The sequence below is a fragment of the Homalodisca vitripennis genome, chromosome 3 (assembly GCF_021130785.1).
Source record: "Homalodisca vitripennis isolate AUS2020 chromosome 3, UT_GWSS_2.1, whole genome shotgun sequence".
In the NCBI taxonomy this organism is placed as follows: domain Eukaryota; kingdom Metazoa; phylum Arthropoda; class Insecta; order Hemiptera; family Cicadellidae; genus Homalodisca; species Homalodisca vitripennis.
Genome location: NC_060209.1, coordinates 187,221,468 through 187,233,953, shown reverse-complemented (window position 1 = coordinate 187,233,953; position 12,486 = coordinate 187,221,468).

Genomic DNA, 12,486 nt, shown 5'->3' with positions numbered 1-12,486 from the left:
GAAGATAAAAGCTTTTTTCTTTCGACACCGACCTTTGACTGAAAATCAGTCTTCAGGCACATAAATCTTTAGAGTGAGTTTCAGTTGAACCAAAATCTGAGTTGTTTGGTAAGAAAGAGTATCTGCTTACCATAAATTGTGATCAACTATTTCGATACTATTATTTTCACTTTGAACTAACTGTAACCAGGCCAAGGCAAAATTCCAGTTTCTATTTCGGCCGGTGCAGCTGTCACTGTACAACGCGTTTTGAATTAGCTGCATGTAATTCTGTGTGCTTTTTGATACAGGCACTGATTCTAAGTCTGTGTAGTGCGATTGGTAAGATGGAAAATGTTGTTCATTATGTTTCCAAACACAGTTCATACTTTCTTCAGATATTTTATTGGTATACGAGGCACATCCAGAAAGTAGGTGTACTAGTACTCTCACAGCTGTAAGAAATACTTTTTCGGCATCTTGGCAACACTGCCGCGTAGCCTGAATCCTCCCCTTCAAAACGAGACCAATCCGAGGTTATTGTGTTGAAAACTCTTGACGCAGTAGCATCTCTTGCGAAAAAAGTCGATCGTATCTCCCGCCAAGAGCGAAATTTGCGCCATCATTCGCTACCTCGTTGTGAAGTTAAAAGCTCAGGTTGAAATTTATAATGAGAGAAAACTGTTTACGGTAATGGAGCTATGAATCGTACGAGCGTGTACAAGTGGTGGCACGAGTTTAAAATGGCCGTACTTCCGTGCATGACGATCAGAGGAGCGGAAGACCTTCAACTGTGACTGACGAACTTGTGGAAAAAATCGGGAATGCGGTCCGTGACGATCGCAGATTGACGTTAGATGAACTTTCTGCGATGTTTCCGCAAACCTCCAGATCCCTCATACACGAAACAATCGCAGAAACTCTCGGATATCGGAAATTGTCTGCGAGGTGGGTCCCAAAACAGCGGACAGAACAGCACAAGTTGAATCGAGTGCAGAGCTCCAAAGAGTTTACGGAACGCTACGAACTTGAAGACTTCTCTATTCTCTACTATACTGTTAGGCCTACTGGATACGAAACTTGGGTTGCCCACTACACGCCTGAAAATAAGAGGCAATCTAAACAGTTTTCACCTCAAATTTCAACCGGAGCTTTTCCCTTCACAACGAGGTAGCGAATGACTGTGTAAAATGAACAATAGACTGGATGTGGGAAGAAAATAAATTTGTAAAAGTGAGAGCATTCCCGGAAGTATCTTGTCACTTACTTATCTTTTTTACATTTTAAAAGTTTTTTATTTATTTTTGTATTTTATAATTTTTTGACAGTTGTTATAAACATATGTTAATTTAGATATATTTGTTTGCATGACTTTCTTTTGGTCCAAACTTTCACAAAAATCACAACTCTTTATTCTTAAAGACTAGTGTTGTCTATGCAGGTGGTTGAAAAGAAACCCTACTTTTATTTAGTCGCAAGTGTTTTTTACATTTAATATACTATGTATTAAATGAAATGTAAAATGTGAGGAAGAATGTATTTAATCAAACAAGGTATTTTATAAAAATTAAGTATGAAACCTCTCAAAAATCGATGTAAGCCCGTATTTTCTACCAGTTTTGGTAACTTCCTGGAATATGGACTTTGCAGAATTTTTTAGGTATATTTGTAAGCACTTGCTGAATCCTTTTTTCCAGTTCATCAATATTGCTAGGATTTGTGCGATTGACCTCAACCTTTGCCTAACCCCAAAGGAAAAAATCACAAGCCGTGAGATCTGGACTACGAGTAGGCCATTCATGTGGTCCTTGACAATCAAACCAGCCTCCTGAGAAGCAGTTTCAGGTCACTCTCGAACACTCAATGTGAAGTGTGGTGGAACCCCATCTTGCATAAATGCCATGTTCTCAATGTTATCAAAAGCTGAAACAATTGGCCAAAATCTGTTTTCAAACATGTAGAGGTACCGCTCTCCATTATTGTGTCTCATAAGAAAAGGGCCAATAATTTGACTTGATGGCATATCACGCCAAACGGTGATCTTGGGACGGTTTTGCATCTTCTCAGCTGTAACAAGGGTAAACTCTGCTCAGTAGTATGAATTGTGGCAATTAAAACTACCAACATGAAAAACAGGATCAGTCCAGACATTGAACTCAAGAGCTCTGGCTAATCTTCATGCCACCCAAGCATAGTTTCTCCGTATTCTATCCGGTGATTAGTCTTCATGGCATTATTTTTGCAGTAATGTGGTTTCCAAGGATGAAAGACGAGAGACTTCAGGACTCTCGTAACAGTGTGCCGTGTAGGACCACTCTCACAAACTGCTTGTCGAGTTGACTTTCTGGGACTTACTGTGAGCATCTCTTCTACGATTTTAATGTTGTCTTCTGAACTGGATGTCGGCCGGTTTTCTACTGATTCACTGATCCAATAGTCATTAATTTTTAATGACAGATTTTTATTGTTTTGGATCCAACACAGCATGAGTTCCGTTTATATTGCACCACCACCTTTGCACTTCCATTACTGACTGCCACACCTCGTAACGGTAAGCAACTTGCGCTACCTCTTGAGGTGACAACCATCCTGTGTTAATTTTCTTGAATTTTATTTTAATTCTCAATCCGTGAGGCATAAAACTAAATAGATTTATTGCATTTGGCTGAAACTGGCTAAACTGATCGTCCGATGAAATAAGAAATTTCTTTTCTACCACCCAGTATAATTTATCGAGACGTAGCTGTAGGAACTAAATTTAAATTTATTTAGGAACTGTGTCAATTGAACAAAATTGTATTTGAGTTTTATATATTATATATAATTCATATTTCACTATTTCAAAAACATTTCAATTGTTTGTGATACAAAATAACAAGGTGTTTGTATAAATTTATACAAAGTAATTACTTTTATTTAAGCCGACTCCCCCTTTCCGGCGTTGTGCCTAACTAGGTAAACAAAGTGTAGAGATTTTCGTATTTTAATGAAACTAATCAAATAAAATTTGCTAAGTATGGCTAAAAAATTTTATTATTGGCAAAAGATGATTGTTTAAGGATAATAACATGCAGTTTTAGTCCAAAATAAGTTTTATAGGGTACCAATTGACGTATCACAATAAAACACAATCTATAGTTAGTAAAAGTAATAGTTTTATGCTTAAGAATTAATATTTAGTTTACAAAAAGTTATGTATTAACTTATGTTATGTATTAGTTGAAGGATATATAATGATATTGAAATTTGAAAATAAAATAAAAAATTTACTCTTCACAAAAATGTATATTTTTCACTTCCTAAATGTAGTGCAGATTTTTGTAATCTTTTCTGTGAAGAGAGTTTTGTCTTATGACGAGATGTAAGATATTCTTGCAGGACTAAGCTGGTACCCCATGCACGATAGTATAAAGAGACCACATGAAGGTTCGCGTTAATCATATTCATACCGCAGTAGAGTAAAACAGACACGTGTTATACAGTAATACTGAAGTAACTCAAGTACAAGATGTTTACACTCTCATCCCTAACTAAAGATTCCCGCTAATTATCTTTACAGTCAATGTAGAGTAAAATTATAGTTCGTTTAGGGTTGCAACCCTTTTTATAACTCTTTAAGGGTGTGTGATATTCATGAAATTACTTTTTCTTTATAGGTTATGAGGCACGATTGTGTCAAAATTCATCTTGCTATGATATCAAGAATCTGAAAAAATAAAATCCCCAAGGGCTCATACTCTTTTTGAGTACGAGGGTGGCGACCGCTGGGTACCCGAGCTGAGTACGTAATTAATTGCACTTAATTGTGACATCCTCCTTTCTTTGAATCTTCATTCTACTTCCTTTGGAAATGAGATTCTATTCTTGTTTTTGGCCAACTTTGGCTACCCTCTTCTTTTTTCGACACTTGAAATTTCCAGGAGACATTTAACCTTCCTTTATCTTACATGCCTTGTTTGACCGTCCCAGTACATGGCTCGCTGGGAGTGTTTAAGCCAACACTGGTAGCCCTACCTGGAGAGCAGACGTGAGCTTACTCTGCCGAAAGTCGTGTACTGGTTAAGAAGTCAGCCACTTCAGTTCTTGGTCAGGAAGTGCTGAATAGGCAGAAGTGTCGGAGCCCCTGTTGCCACGAGCGAGCCCAAGTTATGCGCGTTTTCCCGACGGAAACCGTGCCTTGGGGAACTGTGGTAGAGTCGTCATCCAAACTACGGTTTGTGTGATGCCCGAGGACATGTCCTGTTCTCGGTCAATCGTTCCGCTATTTTTAGCGGTGCGCTGGTAAACTACTATACGGTAAACACACCCACAACAACCACAGAGCAAATTTAGAAAGTTTTGTAGTCATGTATACTAATGATCCACAGCAGAAAAGATAATTGTCAGGTTCGGAAAATGAAATGGAGTTCGAACAAAGAAAACCCAACAAAATGAAACAATAAGATAGCATGACTCCTATTCCATTTTTCCTTATAGTGAGTTACAGAGAACATGGCAAATCCTTATCTAAGGTAAGCCCATTCTTAATAAATAAGGCGTTTGTAAGTCTAGGAGGCCAGTCAAAATTGATTCGGAAATTAAGGGGTGGCACCATCTTGGTGGAAGCAGCAAGTAGAGTTTCTTAAAATGAAGAGTTTTACAACCAGGTTGAAATATCTGTAGTCACATCTCTCGCCGAACTCATCTATCAGAATCGTTTTTTGTCGACACCTTATAGACTGCAGCGAGTATGAATTAAAGAGCAACTGCGGCTCACAGAAGTTGTTAGAACGTTCCGCACCGAAAACGGGGTAAAGGAGCCTACCCCGGGTCTGATTTTGAGTTTTGTAACACCCCAAACCCCCGAGAATATCAAAGCGGGATATCTGTCCTTGTCCATTCGGCTATATTTAAAAATCTACATCGGTGTTTCCGTTGCCAAAAGTTTGGGCACTCCAGCAAGGAGTGCGAGAACTCTAGTACATGTTCCCAATTTGGCGATGGACATCAGGAAGAGGTACGCCACAACGGAGCTTGGTGTGTACATAACAAGGAAAAGCACCCGTCGTCACTGAGAGATTGCAAGATTTATCTAGAAGAAAAAGAAATGCCAAAAATAATTACTGTGGGTGAACTTAATTTTAATCGCGCAAAGAATACAGAACAAGGGTTGCTTCATCTCCTTAAATAGAAGTTTTATACTCCGAAGCCGCACAAGTCCCTACCATGCCTACTCGATGCTCTTAATGACAAATGTTAGATGGTATGGAGCTTGGCTGAACAGGTTGCTGCTTTGGTGGGACAACTCGCCACTATGACAGGTCAACATTTCTTGTCGAACACCATTGACCCCCAAGCGCTCCTTGTAAACTTCAGACAAGGACCCCAGTAGTGATTACATACAGTGATAAAGCACAACAAAATATGAAACCCGACCTCTCCTTGGAAGGAAGAAGGAAGATTGCTGACAAATAAAAAAACCTTCAAACAAAATTAGATAATAGATCTAAAGTACCAGCAAAGAACTCTTAACCCTTTCATGCCCAAATGGTGAAAAAGTAAGAAAAAAAATTATTTTCTGTAAAAATGCTTTTATATATACTTTGAATAAACACTTTTCATTAATTATTTTGAAAATCCATTACAATTTAAACATTTAGGAAACTGTGTCCATATGGATTCTATAGGAACACAAGTATCCAATATCAATTACTTTGTCACTACACTATTATTTGCCCATAGGTGCCATATGGCACCAATTAAAAAAAAAAAATGGTAGATACATAGGAGAATAACAACAATAACATTTTGTCTTTTCATGAACAATGTATTATTTGCAATACTTGTCAAAATTATTACATATTGCAATATACACAGTTACACACTTGTCACAGGTATGAAAACTGTAAAAACAGTTGCTTACATTGGTCAAACACAGGTGGACTGCACACTTTTGACACCTAATCCTACTTTGTCCTTTGTTGCAATGTGCGCAACGCAACTTGTTCCCAACAGGCGTTGGCCAATGTGCTACGTTCCTCTTCGGTCCTCTTTTAGGAGTAATTGGAGGAGTATCAGTCCGAGGTCTTCCAGGTCCTTTTTTCTCCGTTATGACTCCTTTAGAGCACAGAGCTCTTTCAACATACAACTGAAATTGTACAAGCGTGTATTTACATTCTTGTCCAGTTTGCTTCATAAAGCGCCCATACAAAAGCCACCCATTTACAACTGAAACATTAAAACACCAGTGAAATATTCGCATATATCCACGTTTGCTCCTTATATCAATTCGATATAGTGAAATCAACATCCCAAACAAGTCAACACCTCCCATTGACTCATTGTAGGAGTGAACAGTGGCTTGTCGGGGAACATCTACCTGCTGGCGATCTTTTTTTGACCATCTCCTACATATTTCTATCGGTTCAATGTTGTCAATAGCAGTGAGCATAGTGATTGGTTTGTTATTATACCACCTAACTACCAAAAGATTGCCCTTGTATCCACAGCACTGTCATGTGACCCCCTTCCGAGCCGTTTCAGATCTTTCTCTTCGAACAGTGGGCAATGATTGGTTCGACCTGGACGAACTACTCCGGTACCCCATACCCCCTTCTCCTTTAAGTAATTGAATAACTTTATTGAGGTGAACCTGTTATCTGTAAAAAATTTAAAGCCCTTATCATTTGGCAAATCCAAGCAAAGTTCAACTACAATGTCACCGCTGAACCCGAGACCGTGGTCACCACAAGTCTTTTCACTCCCAATGTATATTGAGAAATCGTGCATCAAACCTGATGCTCCGCATCTCATAAATACTTTGTAGCCCAATTTTTTGGGCTTTTTCTTCACATATTGCTTCATGTGTGAAGTCCCTTTGAATGGTATCATGTGCTCATCAATGGATTGATTCTGTTCTGGTGGAATCGTTCTGCAAGCCTCAGCAATAGTATTTATCAAATGGCGAACTTTGAAAAGGCTGTCTCCAGGAATTCGTATGGTATTATCAACAAGATGAAAATGATTTAATGTATCATCAAACCTGTTCCTAGGCAAAACTTGCTGGGTAGCGAGTCTCCGCTGCCCAATACATACGATATTGGGGAACATTGACTACTCCACTGTACAACAATATGCCAATGTATTGTTGTATTTCAATAGTTGTAACACTCAAGTCCTTTCCCTTCTGCTGAGCATAAAGATTTGTTTGCTCTGTTATTAGTTGAATGGAGTCGTCAAATTACAAAACGTCCTTTGTCCACTTAGTAAAATTTGTGGGAAATCAAGATTTTTCTTTAAAATATTTTTCTACACTTCAAAATAAGCTAATTATGTTTTAAAAAATAGCAAATAAATATTTGAACACAATAAATATGATTAAATAGTCTAATTATGTGTATGTTGTTCATAAAAAGCAAAGTAAGATTGAACAAAAGACGTTTCGGAACTGTAAGAGGGACAAAAGACATTTTGGAACTGTATAACTTGGACAAAAGACACTTTGTTTCAAAAAAGGTAAAAACGAAAGAAACTTTAATACATTTGGTTCGAAACAAAATTGTATTTTATAATACATTATAAAGGCAAAAATTAAATACAAATCTTAACATTAACACTCGTAAAAAATTAAAACTCGGAACATTTTATTGTTCGTTCGTTTCTACATTTACAGTAGTTTTTAAACATTCTAAAATTAGTTTTCTTTGTAAAAAGGTTTATGAGTCCATTATGTACTTTTTACACAATATTGTCAATTTCTTCCATGTGGCCTCCTTCTTCTTCATTTTCTGATTCTTCTGGAAGCTGTTCGTCATTTATAATACGTTTGTAGAAACTGAATGTAGGGTTCTCCTCCCATCCGTCTCCAAAGTGCAGCTGAAGCAGTCGTTTAACATCGTTTTTCTTAGCAGGATTTACAGGTATTCCAACCATAACTTTTTCTATTGGAGCACTATTTACATCCATTGATGGCTTGAAAACCTTTTTAGCAGTTCCAGTATCAAACATGTAAGCAGGTTCTCCTTGGACAAGAACTGAAGTTGTTGGAGCCTTCCCTCGTGTGATAATGAATCGTTTTGTAGGAGCAAAACGAAAGTGCCAGTTAGCCGGAGTTTTCATGACAGTTTGGGCTGGTGTTTTCCAGTCATAAAATTCAAAGTCGGTAGATATTTTCAGAACAGTCCCATGCTTCTGTAAAACATAGTACTCCTCAGGCTGTATGATTGTTTCAATTTTTTTTAGGTCTCTTTCAATGAGTCCAAAAATCCTATCGGGCGGCAAGTATGAATGTCCTGCCACTGGAAAGGTTAACTTTATTCCTTTGATGTTACAAGGAGCACGGTTTGATAACCAATGCATCAACATGAAAATCAAAATAGAATTTTTGTTTTGTCCGCCAGCTCCATCAGCGAAAAGACGAACAAATTTATATCCATCCATGTTTGTGTTACAGAGCTTGTGGTACACAGCTGATGCAATCTGTGAGCCTTTTTTGTTATCGGCTTCAGTCCATGTAAAAATTGACACTTTTTCTTTACTAAGATTTTCTTTGGAAGTGCCTTCACAAACAGTAAAGTTATACAAGTAGAACTGACGGCTGTAATAACAAGCTTGGTCAGTGACTTTTGGCAGTACCAAATTTTTTTGACAATCAAAGGTGAACGTTATTTCACCCTCATTAGCTTCCTTTAGCAAAACATAAAATGAATTTGCTCTCTTTTTGTGCACATTGTATTCAACTGAACAGTTTTCTCCAGACTTTAACCTTTCTTTAAATTGAAGGTATTTTGAGCATTGGTCAGTCGCTGGTGATCCAAATCCAATATTGTAATCTTTAATGAAAATACCTCTAAAGAATTCATACTTAACTTTAAGATGATCTTCTATGGTTTTATTGTATTCTTCACAAAGAGAACTTATAGTTAAATGGCTGGGTAAGTACACTCTCCAGGACTGACGAGCTCTGCAATAATGTTTTTCCAAAGGAACTAAATTTTCAATAAACCTTTTCACACCTCCTCTCTGTTGTACCATCGCTTGAGATCGATGGTCACCTCCACGATTATCAGTAGCTAATGAGCCTGTACTAAAATGCCGTTTACACACTCTCTGGGCTCTTTTTTCAGTAATACCCAAGATCTTACAAAATACTGTCTTACAAACTTGAACCTTACTTTTAACACCTTGTCGAGAAATTGGAATGTAAAATGTATTGCTAACTTCATTGACATGTTTCCTATCGCCTCTAGCTCTATATCTTGCAGGAGACTCGCATGAAGAATACAAAATTATTTTATTATCCTGATCAATTTTAGATTTTGTTTCATAAAAACATTCATGAAACTTGCGGATATCTTGCATTGTTAATGTAGTACATTTAAATTTGGCATTTTTGTGCTGGCAAGTAGGTAAAGTAGGCAATTGCTTAGAAGAGTATCTTTTTTTCTTATTTTGATTCTTTTTCCATTGTTCTACATTTAACTTTCTTTTCCTAGCTTTACCTTCGGCCGCTGGTTGCACCTTCCTAGCTTGGAGAACTTCAATCTCTTCCTGACTATCCATTTGTTTATTGTTAGTTCTTTTCACTGGACACCTAAAGTACAAATTGTTTAATTACTTTAGTTTTCAATAAACATAGTATTTTGTCGAGATAACACAAAACAACTTAAACATTCAGCAAGAAAACTTTAGTAATCTTCAAAGGTACTAGCATAACACACCGAAAGAAAGGTTATGTTCAGTTTTACTTTCTGCTTTCATGCATCGTCTAAAAATCTTTACAGCTGTTTTTTTATACTCAGCAGGGTTGCCACTACATGTTTTAAACATGAATAATGCTCTAAATAATACATTGTTAGAGAAATAAGTGCTAAAACCAACAGCATACCCTTACTTAAACAAAGGACACTTTGAAACTGGAAGGATGTGACGGCATACTTACCAAGCTGAAGATAGGACAATTTGATTCTGTAGAGTTTATGTCCGCCATGTTGGAATTGTTAAAGTGGACAAAGAACGTTTTGGAAATTGGTGCTACTTTCAATATTAATTTTAAATAGGAAAGAGGACGTTTTGGAATACAAATGCTGTTGTTACTTATGCAGTGGATGTTCTGCTTCCATAAACCACCAAAACATCACTTTCCAAAAAAAATGGACATAGGACGTTTTGGAATTTGACGACTCAATTATTTCTTCATCAATAAACATTGAGAAAACGTCTTACTCTGGGGGCATTTTCTTGTCGTCTTCCCCTCCCTCTTCTATGTATACTGCCCTCCTAAGCCAAAAGGTCGTATCTCAACAACTTGTAACTCTCGGGAATTGAGGTTTTAGTAAACTCCTATTGCGCACCCACTATTTTATTAAAATTAGAAACTTTTATACGTTTATCATTGAATTTAGAGTGTGTAGTTTCATTGTATGTGCTTAAATTAAATAAATTGCTATATTTAAAAAAAATTAACGAGATACGCCCTTTTTGCTTACAAAAATATCTTTGAATGTAGTAAACCTAAAAGCCCTAACTCAATGAAATTTGTATTATTCATTGTTAATTTAACTTGTAAATAATATCAAATGTGTAGTCGTAGCATAGCTACATCTACCTACTTGTGTGCAGGTTTACCAAATGGAACAAAATATGTTAATAGTAAACATGTGTTTAAACTAATACCTACATAACACTTGCAACTTATTATAATTTGTAAAATATTACAAGAAAAATACCAGGTTAAATGACAATGCTTAATATCTGAAAATATGTAATGAGACTTTATTTACATCTTAATACAGAAAACAATCATTTGTACAACTAAAAAAGGCCAAACAATTTTGTATACTCATTGGTTTTTTAGCACTGAGGAATGGATATTCTCCCAAAATTTAAGTCTATTTTTTTTTCAATAAAACCTCCTAAGTTTTTTAGGATATTGGGTTTCTTTTCAACAGGTATTCCATTGAATTTAGTTTTACTTGTTGGCCCTGGAAACACTTGAGCTTTTGTTATTTTCGATCCGAGAAAGTCTAGGACAATGAATTCATCTTCTGCAAAGTCATTTTTGTACTTCATGGTTTTGACATACTTCTTCCCACCCTTTTTTTTGCTAGTCGTATAATGTCCCTAGCATTTAGCTGTGCAATTTGAAATTTTTGATAATTTACAGGTGTCATGTCTAGTTTGAAAATTTTTAGTGCTAATCTTCTTTGTGCGGGAACATTCTTGCGTCCACCATGCTTTAGGTTTAAACCCTATTTTATTATTAGGCCTAACTGATTTGATATTTGGTATATTTTCATCTGCTGCTTGATTAATAATTTCATACAGTTTGTCAATATAATCTTGCTGTTGAGTAATTAGAAAAAGAATTAGTTTTTAATTTGTGTATACCGTTCTCAACCGAGTCTGAATAGCCTGACCAGTTAAGTTCCTTTTGTTCGGTAGTCTGGTTTGTTGATTACATAGATTTGATGATGTACTAAGTATATTACTTAAATTTATTTTAAATTGCATGTAAATGGGGTAATGATCACTTCCCATGGGATCACTCCCTACCTTCCATGTCAATAGCTGAGAGTATAAACTAGGTGTAATGAAGGTTAAATCTAAGGTTGATTGCCTATTATATAAATTTGGTACCGTAGTATGGTTGTGATCGTTAACCAGAATGAAATTGGAGTTACTATATTCCTTGAATATTGCATTACCTCTAATATCCGCCTTATTACAATTCCAAAAGGGGTGGTGAGCATTAAAGTCCCCCCCCAATTAGTGTCTGACCACCATCATTCAAGAATAATTCATTGTACCAAAAGGATTGGTCTATATTTCTGTTAGTGCAATATACATTGTATACATTTATAGGTTGGTTAGTGTTTTCAATTCTTACAGCTAAAAACTGTAATGCATCGTTGTTATATTCTCTTATAACATTATATCTTATACTTCTGTGTATAATAATAATAAAATAATAATAAATTTAAATTTATTTCCAAATAACAAGAAATAATTACAATAAATCCAACAGTAATACAATAATTCAAAATAAGGTAAACATTACATAGCATATATAAAAAACATACAATAGCATATACAAAACAAAAATGATTTGCTCAGGCTGACCAATTAATTTTACACTTACCAGTTAATTAAAAGGAAAATACAATGAACATTATTTTTGTTGGTTGTTTTTGGAAAATGAAACCTCCAAGGCAAAGCCTGATTGGAGGAAATAACGTGTACTTATTGGATAAGAAATTGCCGTCAAGTAATACAGGGCTCTATATTCCAGTATCATTGACCCAACTCCCTAAGAATTAAAATAGTATATGAAATTTGAATTCTTATAAAAGACATTATTATGAATTATATAAACAATTTAATAAGTAGGCCTCATTGAACAATATAATATGAGAGACCTAGCAAAAAAAGTTGTATCTTGAGTTAACAAAATTAACCGCTTTAACTAAACGTAAACATCTAGAATATTAACATTAATAAATAAAAAATCCGACCTATACTCAAGCACAA